This window comes from Tasmannia lanceolata, unplaced genomic scaffold (genome assembly GCF_043159265.1).
Source record: "Tasmannia lanceolata isolate RefF3 unplaced genomic scaffold, GAP_Taslan_0.1 ptg000024l, whole genome shotgun sequence".
NCBI classification, from domain to species: domain Eukaryota; kingdom Viridiplantae; phylum Streptophyta; class Magnoliopsida; order Canellales; family Winteraceae; genus Tasmannia; species Tasmannia lanceolata.
Genome location: NW_027518701.1, coordinates 2299201 through 2311220, shown reverse-complemented (window position 1 = coordinate 2311220; position 12020 = coordinate 2299201).

The following is a 12020-nucleotide window of genomic DNA, read 5'->3' as shown; positions in this document are numbered from 1 at the left end:
AAAGTTGATGAACAAATTACAAGAATAAATGATATCGCGAAGTTATCATGATATTTTTGTGATATTATCAATGTTAAAATAAAATACGAAGAAATTTAAATGGTTTTTCAAAATCTTGGGAAAAATTAGGATTTTATTTTTTTTTCAAAAAAATCACAAAGCATCCTGAATTTTATGAAATATCGAAGAAAACTCTAGGGTTTGGAGCAATCTCTCTACAACAAAGATGGGCATGTCAAAGAAAACTCTAGGGTTGGGAGCAATCTCTCTACAACAAAGATAGACAAGGCCTTTCTAACTTCAAATAGATATTGCTTGAAAAATAAATAAAATGCAGACATTATTATACAAAAGTTTACCGAGCTCCCATCCATGCAATTAAAGTATCCCTGAAACTCACCTGCTTTCAGCTGCCTCTTGCATCTCTGTGGGTACCACTATTTCAATTGGATCAACGCATACTCTCGATGGTCACACCCAAGTTTCACCCTCTCATTGTCTCCGAACCCAAATATCAGCCCCTTTTTTATACAACAGTGTGGTATTGACCTGCACTTATTTGAGAAAGTGATGAGCTCTTAGGCTATCAAGAACACGTTGTGACTCTTTCGGAGAGGTTCCTGTCAGAAATGCCTACTGCCTTTCACAGTCTTGTATGTAGTCATTAAGTCACCAGGGAGAAATATAGTTTTCTTTGAAAAAGTAGCAAATATACATTTCAATAAACAACAGTCCACTAGAGTTTATCATGGACAGAGTGTAGTTTTGTATGAGATATTGGTAAAGCTTCCGAGCATTCCTAACCAAGAGATTCAAAGTCTTCAATTTCCTCTTAAAAACGGCTTCCCGTACCAATTGAAATTTGATAACTTTGCCGTACGTACATGCAGTGTTGTACACAGCTACCATATACAAGACCAACCCAACATATTGTTGATAATGAAATAACAATGACACTGACACGGTTGTATCCGAAAGGGTTCTTCGGCGATTGTATAGATCTAGAAATTCTTGCTCTTTTTTATTTATTTTATTTGAAAAACATATATTTTGATCTACACCACGAGCGAGGGAACGCACAAGCTCGATCAAGCACGGAATCGTCGGATGCTTTGATCCACACCATGAGCAAGGAGACGTAAGAGCACGATCAATCGTGAAATCAAAGTGATGATGTTCTTGCATTCAACAAGAAATTGAGAAATGGAAGATATGGAACAAAGACTAAGACACTAATCCTGAAATTCCATCATCTTAAGAAAAAAGACGAAAGATAAAGTGCCAAGCTCTATTTCAAATTTCTCTCTGATGTGAATCTTTCCAATAATGTCAATTCCAAACTTATACATATGAGAGGGGAAGAAGCATTATATATGCAGTCTCTAATGCAACATATGAGAGGGAAAGAAGCAAAAATGTGTTCCTCGTCATGGTCTATGGCAGATTCAAAGGGTAAAATAATTCTTGCTCTTTTTTATTTATTTTCTTTGAAAAACATAAACTTTGATCTACACCACGAGCGAGTGAACACACAACCTCGATCAAGCACGGAATCGTCGGATGCTTTGATCCACACCATGAGCAAGGAGACGTAAGAACTCGATCAATCGTGAAATCAAAGTGATGATGTTCTTGTATTCAACAAAAAATTGAGAAATTTAAGATATGGAACAAAGATTAAGACACTAATCTTGAAATTCCATCATCTTAAGAAAAAAGATGAAAGATAAAAGTTCCAAGCTCTCTTTCAAATTTCTCTCTAATGGGAATCTTTCGAAAAATTTCAAATCTAAACTTATACATATGAGAGGGGAAGAAGCCTTATATAGGCAGCCTCTAATGCAACATATGAGAAGGAAAGAAGCAAAAATGTGTTCCTCGTCATGGTCTATGGCAGATTCAAAGGGTAAAACAATTCTTGCTATTTTTTATTTATTTTCTTTGAAAAAGATAAATTTTGATCTACACCACGAGCGAGGAGACTCACAAGCTCGATCAAGCACGGAATCGCCGGATGCTTTGATCCACACCATGAGCAAGGAGACATAAGAGCTCGATCAATCGTGAAATCAAAGTGATGATGTTCTTGCATTCAACAAAAAATTGAGAAATGGAAGATTTGGAACAAATATTAAGACACTAATCTTGAAATTTCATCATCTTAAGAAAAAAGACAAAAGATAAAAGTGCCAAGCACTATTTCAAATTTCTCCCTAATGAGAATCTTTCCAAAAATTTCAATTCCAAACTTGTACATATGAGAGGGGAAGAAGCCTTATATAGGCAGCCTCTAATGCAACATATGAGAGGGAAAGCAGCAAAAATGTGTTCATCACCATCGTCTATGGCAGATTCAAAGGGTAAAACAATTCTTGCTGTTTTTATTTATTAGCTTAGAAAACATAAATTTTAATCTACACCACGAGCGAGGGGACGCACAAGCTCGATCAAGCACGGAATCGTCGGATGCTTTCATCCACACCATGAGCAAGGAGACGTAAGAGCTCGATCAATCGTGAAATCAAAGTGATGATGTTCTTACATTCAACAAGAAATTGAGAAATGGAAGATATGAAACAAATATTAAGACACTAATCTTGAAATTCCATCATCTTAAGAAAAAAGAGGAAAGATAAAAGTGCCAAGCACTAATTCAAATTTCTCGCCAATGGGAATCTCTCCAAAAATTTCAATTCCAAACTTATACACATGAGAGGGGAAGAAGACTTATATAGGCACCCTCTAATGCAACATATGAGAGGGAAAGAAGCAAAAATGTGTTCCTCACCATCGTCTATGGCAGATTCAAAGGGTAAAACAATTCTTGCTCTTTTTTTTTATTTTCTTTGAAAGACATAAATTTTGATCTACACTACGAGCGACGAGACGCACAAGCTCGATCAAGCACGGAATCTCCGGATGCTTTCATCCACACCATGAGCAAGGAGGCGTAAGAGCTCGATCAATCGTGAAATCAAAGTGATGATGTCCTTGCATTCAACAAGAAATTGAGAAATTAAAGATTTCGAACAAAGATTAAGACACTAATCTTGAAATTCCATCATCTTAAGAAAAAAGACGAAAGATAAAAGTGCCAAGCTCTATTTCAAATTTCTCTCAAATGAGAATCTTTCCAAAAATTTCAATTCCAAACTTATACATATGAGAGGGGAAGAAGCCTTATATAGGCATCCTCTAATGCAACATATGAGGGGGAAAGAAGCAAAAATGTGTTCCTCGTCATGGTCTATGACAGATTCAAAGGGTAAAACAATTCTTGCTCTTTTTTATTTATTTTCTTTGAAAAACATAAATTTTGATCTACACCACGAGCGAGAGGACTCACAAGCTCGATCAAGCACGGAATCGTCGGATGCTTTGATCCACACCACGAGCAAGGAGACGTAAGAACTCGATCAATCGTGAAATCAAAGTGATGATGTTCTTGCATTCAACAAAAAATTGAGAAATGGAAGATTTGGAACAAAGATTAAGACACTAATCTTGAAATTCCATCATCTTAAGAAAAAAGAAGAAAGATAAAAATATCAAGCTCTATTTCAAATTTCTCTCCAATGGGAATCTCTCCAAAAATTTCAATTCCAAACTTATACACATGAGAGGGGAAGAAGCCTTATATAGGCATCCTCTAATGCAACATATGAGAGGGAAAGAAGCAAAAATGTGTTCCTCACCATCGTATATGGCAGATTCAAAGGGAAAAACAATTTTTGCTCTTTTTTTTTCTTTGGAAGACATAAATTTTGATCTACACTACGAGCGAGGGGACGCACAAGCTCGATAAAGCACGGAATCGCCGGATGCTTTCATCCACACCATGAACAAGGAGGCGTAAGAGCTCGATCAATCGTGAAATCAAAGTGATGATGTTCTTGCATTCAACAAGAAATTGAGAAATTGAAGATTTGGAACAAAGATTAAGACACTAATCTTGAAATTCCATCATCTTAAGAAAAAAGACGAAAGATAAAAGTGCCAAGCTCTATTTCAAATTTCTCTCAAATGGGAATCTTTACAAAAATTTCAATTCCAAACTTATACATATGAGAGGGGAAGAAGCCTTATATAAGCAGCCTCTAATGCAACATATGAGGGGGAAAGATGCAAAAATGTGTTCCTCGTCATTGTCTTTGGCAGATTCAAAGGGTAAAACAATTCTTGCTCTTTTTTATTTATTTTCTTTGAAAAACATAAATTTTGATCTATACCACGAGCGAGTGGACTCACAAGCTCGATCAAGCACGGAATCCTCGAATGCTTTGATCCACACCATGAGCAAGGAGACGAAAGAACTCGATCAATCGTGAAATCAAAGTGATGATGTTCTTGTATTCAACAAAAATTTGAGAAATGGAAGATTTGGAACAAAGATTAAGACACCAATCTTGAAATTCCATCATCTTAAGAAAAAAGACAAAAGATAAAAGTGCCAAGCTCTATTTCAAATTTCTCTCTATTGAGAATCTTTCCAAAAATTTCAATTCCAAACTTATACATATGAGAGGGGAAGAAGCCTTATATAGGCAGCCTCTAATGCAACATATGAGAGGGAAAGAAGAAACAATGTGTTCCTCGTCATCGTCTATGGCAGATTCAAAGGGTAAAACAATTCTTGCTCTTTTTATTTATTTGCTTTGAAAAACATAAATTTTGATCTACACCACGAGCGAGGGGACGCACAAGCTTGATCAAGCACGGAATCGTCGGATGCTTTGATCCACACCATGAGCAAGGAGACGTAAGAGCTCGATCAATCGTGAAATCAAAGTGATGATGTTCTTCCATTCAACAAGAAATTGAGAAATGGAAGATATGGAACAAAGATTAAGACACTAATCTTGAAATTCCATCATCTTAAGAAAAAAGATGAAAGATAAAAGTGCCAAGCTCTATTTCAAATTTCTCTCCAATGGGAATCTCTCCAAAAATTTCAATTCCAAACTTATCCACATGAGAGGGGAAGAAGCTTTATATAGGCAGCCTCTAATGCAACATATGAGAGGGAAAGAAGCAAAAATGTGTTCCTCACCATCGTCTATTGCGGATTCAAAGGGTAAAACAATTCTTGCTCTTTTTTTTTATTTTCTTTGAAAGACATAAATTTTGATCTACACTACGAGCGAGGGGACGCACAAACTCGATCAAGCACGGAATCGCCGGATGCTTTCATCCACACCATGAGCAAGGAGGCGTAAGAGCTCGATCAATCGTGAAATCAAAGTGATGATGTTCTTGCATTCAACAAGAAATTGAGAAATTGAAGATTTGGAACAAAGATTAAGACACTAATCTTGAAATTCCATCATCTTAAGAAAAAAGACGAAAGATAAAAGTGCCAAGCTCTATTTGAAATTTCTCTCAAATGGGAATCTTTACAAAAATTTCAATTCCAAACTTATACATATGAGAGGGGAAGAAGCCTTATATAAGCAGCCTCTAATGCAACATATGAGGGGGAAAGATGCAAAAATGTATTCCTCGTCATTGTCTTTGGCAGATTTAAAAGGGTAAAACAATTATTGCTCTTTTTTATTTATTTTCTTTGAAAAACATAAATTTTGATCTATACCACGAGCGAGTGGACTCACAAGCTCAATCAAGCACGGAATCCTCGGATGCTTTGATCCACACCATGAGCAAGGAGACGAAAGAACTCGATCAATCGTGAAATCAAAGTGATGATGTTCTTGCATTCAACAAAAATTTGAGAAATGGAAGATTTGGAACAAAGATTAAGACACCAATCTTGAAATTCCATCATCTTAAGAAAAAAGACAAAAGATAAAAGTGCCAAGCTCTATTTCAAATTTCTCTCTATTGAGAATCTTTCCAAAAATTTCAATTCCAAACTTATACATATGAGAGGGGAAGAAGCCTTATATAGGCAGCCTCTAATGCAACATATGAGAGGGAAAGAAGAAACAATGTGTTCCTCGTCATCGTCTATGGCAGATTCAAAGGGTAAAACAATTCTTGCTCTTTTTATTTATTTGCTTTGAAAAACATAAATTTTGATCTACACCACGAGCGAGGGGACTCAGAAGCTTGATCAAGCACGGAATCGTCGGATGCTTTGATCCACACCATGAGCAAGGAGACGTAAGAGCTCGATCAATCGTGAAATCAAAGTGATGATGTTCTTCCATTCAACAAGAAATTGAGAAATGGAAGATATGGAACAAAGATTAAGACACTAATCTTGAAATTCCATCATCTTAAGAAAAAAGATGAAAGATAAAAGTGCCAAGCTCTATTTCAAATTTCTCTCCAATGGGAATCTCTCCAAAAATTTCAATTCCAAACTTATCCACATGAGAGGGGAAGAAGCTTTATATAGGCAGCCTCTAATGCAACATATGAGAGGGAAAGAAACAAAAATGTGTTCCTCACCATCGTCTATTGCAGATTCAAAGGGTAAAACAATTCTTGCTCTTTTTTTTTTTTCTTTGAAAGACATAAATTTTGATCTACACTACGAGCGAGGGGACGCACAAACTCGATCAAGCACGGAATCGCCGAATGCTTTCATCCACACCATGAGCAAGGAGGCGTAAGAGCTCGATCAATCGTGAAATCAAAGTGATGATGTTCTTGCATTCAACAAGAAATTGAGAAATTGAAGATTTGGAACAAAGATTAAGACACTAATCTTGAAATTCCATCATCTTAAGAAAAAAGACGAAAGATAAAAGTGCCAAGCTCTATTTGAAATTTCTCTCAAATGGGAATCTTTACAAAAATTTCAATTCCAAACTTATACATATGAGAGGGGAAGAAGCCTTATATAAGCAGCCTCTAATGCAACATATGAGGGGGAAAGATGCAAAAATGTATTCCTCGTCATTGTCTTTGGCAGATTCAAAGGGTAAAACAATTATTGCTCTTTTTTATTTATTTTCTTTGAAAAACATAAATTTTAATCTATACCACGAGCGAGTGGACTCACAAGCTCAATCAAGCACGGAATCCTCAGATGCTTTGATCCACACCATGAGCAAGGAGACGAAAGAACTCGATCAATCGTGAAATCAAAGTGATGATGTTCTTGCATTCAACAAAAATTTGAGAAATGGAAGATTTGGAACAAAGATTAAGACACCAATCTTGAAATTCCATCATCTTAAGAAAAAAGACAAAAGATAAAACTGCCAAGCTCTATTTCAAATTTCTCTCTTTTGAGAATCTTTCCAAAAATTTCAATTCCAAACTTATACATATGAGAGGGGAAGAAGCCTTATATAGGCAGCCTCTAATGCAACATATGAGAGGGAAAGAAGAAACAATGTGTTCCTCGTCATCGTCTATGGCAGATTCAAAGGGTAAAACAATTCTTGCTCTTTTTATTTATTTGCTTTGAAAAACATAAATTTTGATCTACACCACGAGCGAGGGGACGCACAAGCTTGATCAAGCACGGAATCGTCGGATGCTTTGATCCACACCATGAGCAAGGAGACGTAAGAGCTCGATCAATCGTGAAATCAAAGTGATGATGTTCTTCCATTCAACAAGAAATTGAGAAATGGAAGATATGGAACAAAGATTAAGACACTAATCTTGAAATTCCATCATCTTAAGAAAAAAGATGAAAGATAAAAGTGCCAAGCTCTATTTCAAATTTCTCTCCGTTGGGAATCTCTCCAAAAATTTCAATTCCAAACTTATCCACATGAGAGGGGAAGAAGCTTTATATAGGCAGCCTCTAATGCAACATATGAGAGGGAAAGAAGCAAAAATGTGTTCCTCACCATCGTCTATTGCGGATTCAAAGGGTAAAACAATTCTTGCTCTTTTTTTTTTATTTTCTTTGAAAGACATAAATTTTGATCTACACTACGAGCGAGGGGACGCACAAACTCGATCAAGCACGGAATCGCCGGATGCTTTCATCCACACCATGAGCAAGGAGGCGTAAGAGCTCGATCAATCGTGAAATCAAAGTGATGATGTTCTTGCATTCAACAAGAAATTGAGAAATTGAAGATTTGGAACAAAGATTAAGACACTAATCTTGAAATTCCATCATCTTAAGAAAAAAGATGAAAGATAAAAGTGCCAAGCTCTATTTCAAATTTCTCTCCGTTGGGAATCTCTCCAAAAATTTCAATTCCAAACTTATCCACATGAGAGGGGAAGAAGCTTTATATAGGCAGCCTCTAATGCAACATATGAGAGGGAAAGAAGCAAAAATGTGTTCCTCACCATCGTCTATTGCAGATTCAAAGGGTAAAACAATTCTTGCTCTTTTTTTTTATTTTCTTTGAAAGACATAAATTTTGATCTACACTACGAGCGAGGGGACGCACAAACTCGATCAAGCACGGAATCGCCGATGCTTTCATCCACACCATGAGCAAGGAGGCGTAAGAGCTCGATCAATCGTGAAATCAAAGTGATGTTGTTCTTGCATTTAACAAGAAATTGAGAAATTAAAGATTTGGAACAAAGATTAAGACACTAATCTTGAAATTCCATCATGTTAAGAAAAAAGATGAAAGATAAAAGTGCCAAGCTCTATTTTAAATCTTTCCATTGGGAATCTCTCCAAAAATTTCAATTCCAAACTTATACACATGAGAGAAGAAGAAGCCTTATATAGGCAGCCTCTAATGCAACCTATAAGAGGGAAATAAGCAAAAATGTGTTCCTCACCATCCTCTATGGCAGATTCAAAGGGTAAAACAATTCTTGCTCTTTTTTATTTATTTTCTTTCAAAAACAAAAATTTTGATCTACACCACGAGCGAGGGGACTCACAAGCTCTATCAAGCACGGAATCGTCGGATGCTTTGATCCACACCCCGAGCAAGGAGACAGAAGAACTCGATCAATCGTGAAATCAAAGTGATGATGTTCTTGCATTCAACAAAAAATTGAGAAATGGAAGATTTGGATCAAAGATTAAGACACAAATCTTGAAATTCCATCATCTTAAGAAAAAAGACAAAAAATAAAAGTGCCAAGCTCTATTTCAAATTTCTCTCTATTGAGAATCTTTCCAAAAATTTCAATTCTAAACTTATACATATTAGAGGGGAAGAAGCCTTATATAGGCAGCCTCTAATGCAACATATGAGAGGGAAATAAGCAAAAATGTGTTCATCGTCATCGTCTATAGCAGATTCAAAGTGTAAAACAATTCTTGCTCTTTTTATTTATTTGCTTTGAAAAACATAAATTTTGATCTACACCACGAGCGAGGGGACGCACAAGCTCGATCAAGCACGGAATCGTCGGATGCTTTGATCCACACCATGAGCAAGGAGACGTAAGAGCTCGATCAATCGTGAAATCAAAGTTATGATGTTCTTCCATTCAACAAGAAATTGAGAAATGGAAGATATGGAACAAAGATTAAGTCACTAATCTTGAAATTCCATCATCTTAAGAAAAAAGATGAAAGATAAAAGTGCCAAGTTCTATTTCAAATTTCTCTCCAATGGGAATCTCTCCAAAAATTTCAATTCCAAACTTATACACATGAGAGGGGAAGAAGCCTTATTTAGGCAGCCTCTAATGCAACATATGAGAGGGAAAGAAGCAAAAATGTGTTCCTCACCATCGTTTATGGCAGATTCAAAGGGTAAAACAATTCTTGTTCTTTTTTTTTTATTTTCTTTGAATGACATAAATTTTGATCTACACTACGAGCGAGGGGACGCACAAGCTCGATCAAGCACGAAATCGCCGGATGCTTTAATCCTCACCATGAGCAAGGAGGCGTAAGAGCTCGATCAATCGTGAAATCAAAGTGATGATGTTCTTGCATTCAACAAGAAATTGAGAAATTGAAGATTTGAAAAAAGATTAAGACACTAATCTTGAAATTCCATCATCTTAAGAAAAAAGACGAAATATAAAAGTGCCAAGCTCTATTTCAAATTTCTCTCTAATGGGAATCTGTTCAAAAATTTCAATTCCAAACTTAAACATATGAGAGGGGAAGAAGCCTTATATAGGCAGCCTCTAATGCAACATATGAGAGGGAAAGAAGCAAAAATGTGTTCCTCGACATCGTGTATGGCAGATTCAAAGGGTAAAAGAATTCTTGCTCTTTTTTATTTATTTTCTTTCAAAAACATAAATTTTGATCTACACCACGAGCGAGGGGACGCACAAGCTCGATCAAGCACGGATTCGCCGGATGCTTTGATCCACACCATGAGCAAGGAAGCGTAAGAGCTCGATCAATCGTGAAATCAAAGTGATAATGTTATTGCATTCAACATGAAATTGTGAAATTGAAGATATGGAACAAAGATTGAGACACTAATCTTGAAATTCCATCATCTTAACAAAAAAGATGAAAGATAAAACTTCCAAGCTCTCTTTCAAATTTCTCTCTAATGGGAATCTTTCCAAAAATTTCAATTCCAAACTTATACATTTGAGAGGGGAAGAAGCCTTATATATGCAGCCTCTAATGCAACATATGAGAGGGAAAGAAGCAAAAATGTTTTCCTCGTCATCGTCTATAGCAGATTCAAAGGGTAAAACAATCCTTGCTCCTTTTTATTTATTTTCTTTGAAAAACATAAATTTTGATCTACACCACGAGCGAGGGGACTCACAAGCTCGATCAAGCACGCAATCGTCAGATGCTTTGATCTACACCATGAGCAATGAGACGTATGAGCTCGATCAATCGTGAAATCAAAGTGATGATGTTCTTGCATTCAACAAGAAATTGAGAAATTGAAGTTATGGAACAAAGATTAAGACACTAATCTTGAAATTCAATCATCTTAAGAAAAAAGATTAAAGATAAAAGTGCCAAGCTCAATTTCAATTTTCTCTCTAATGGAATCTCTCGAAAAATTTCAATTCCAAACTTATACTCATGAGAGGGGATGAAGCCTTATATAGGCAGCCTCTAATGCAACATATGAGAGGGAAAGAAGCAAAAATGTGTTCCTCACCATCGTCTATGGCAGATTCAAAGGGTAAAATAATTCTTGCTCTTTTTCTTTTATTTTCTTTGAAAGACATAAATTTTGATCTATACTACGAGCGAGGGGACGCACAAGCTCGATCAAGCACGGAATCGCCGGATGCTTTCATCCACACCATGAGTTAGGAGGCTTAAAAGCTCGATCAATCGTGAAATCAAAGTGATGATGTTCTTGCATTAAATAAGAAATTGAGAAATTGAAGATATGGAACAAAGATTAAGACACTAATCTTGAAATTCCATTATCTTGAGAAAAAAGATGAAAGATAAAAGTGCCAAGCTCTATTTCAAATTTCTCTCCAATGGGAATCTCTCCAAAAATTTCAATTCCGAACTTATCCACATGAGAGGGGAAGAAGCCTTATATAGGCAGCCTCTAATGCAACATATGAGAGGGAAAGAAGCAAAAATGTGTTCCTCACCATCGTCTATGGAGATTCAAAGGGTAAAACAATTCTTGCACTTTTTTTTTATTTTCTTTGAAAGACATAAATTTTGATATACACTACGAGCGAGGGGACGCACAAGCTCGATCAAGCACGGAATCGCTGGATGCTTTAATCCTCACCATGAGCAAGGAGGCGTAAGAGCTCGATCAATCGTGAAATCAAAGTGATGATGTTCTTGCATTCAACAAGAAATTGAGAAATTGAAGATTTGAAAAAAGATTAAGACACTAATCTTGAAATTCCATCATCTTAAGAAAAAAGACGAAATATAAAAGTGCCAAGCTCTATTTCAAATTTCTCTCTAATGGGAATCTTTCCAAAAATTTCAATTCCAAACTTATACATATGAGAGGGGAAGAAGCCTTATATAGGCAGCCTCTAATGCAACATATGAGAGGGAAAGAAGCAAAAATGTGTTCCTCGACATCGTGTATGGCAGATTCAAAGGGTAAAAGAATTCTTGCTCTTTTTTATTTATTTTCTTTCAAAAACATAAATTTTGATCTACACCACGAGCGAGGGGACGCACAAGTTCGATCAAGCACGGATTCGGCGGATGCTTTGATCCACACCATGAGCAAGGAGACGTATGAGCTCGA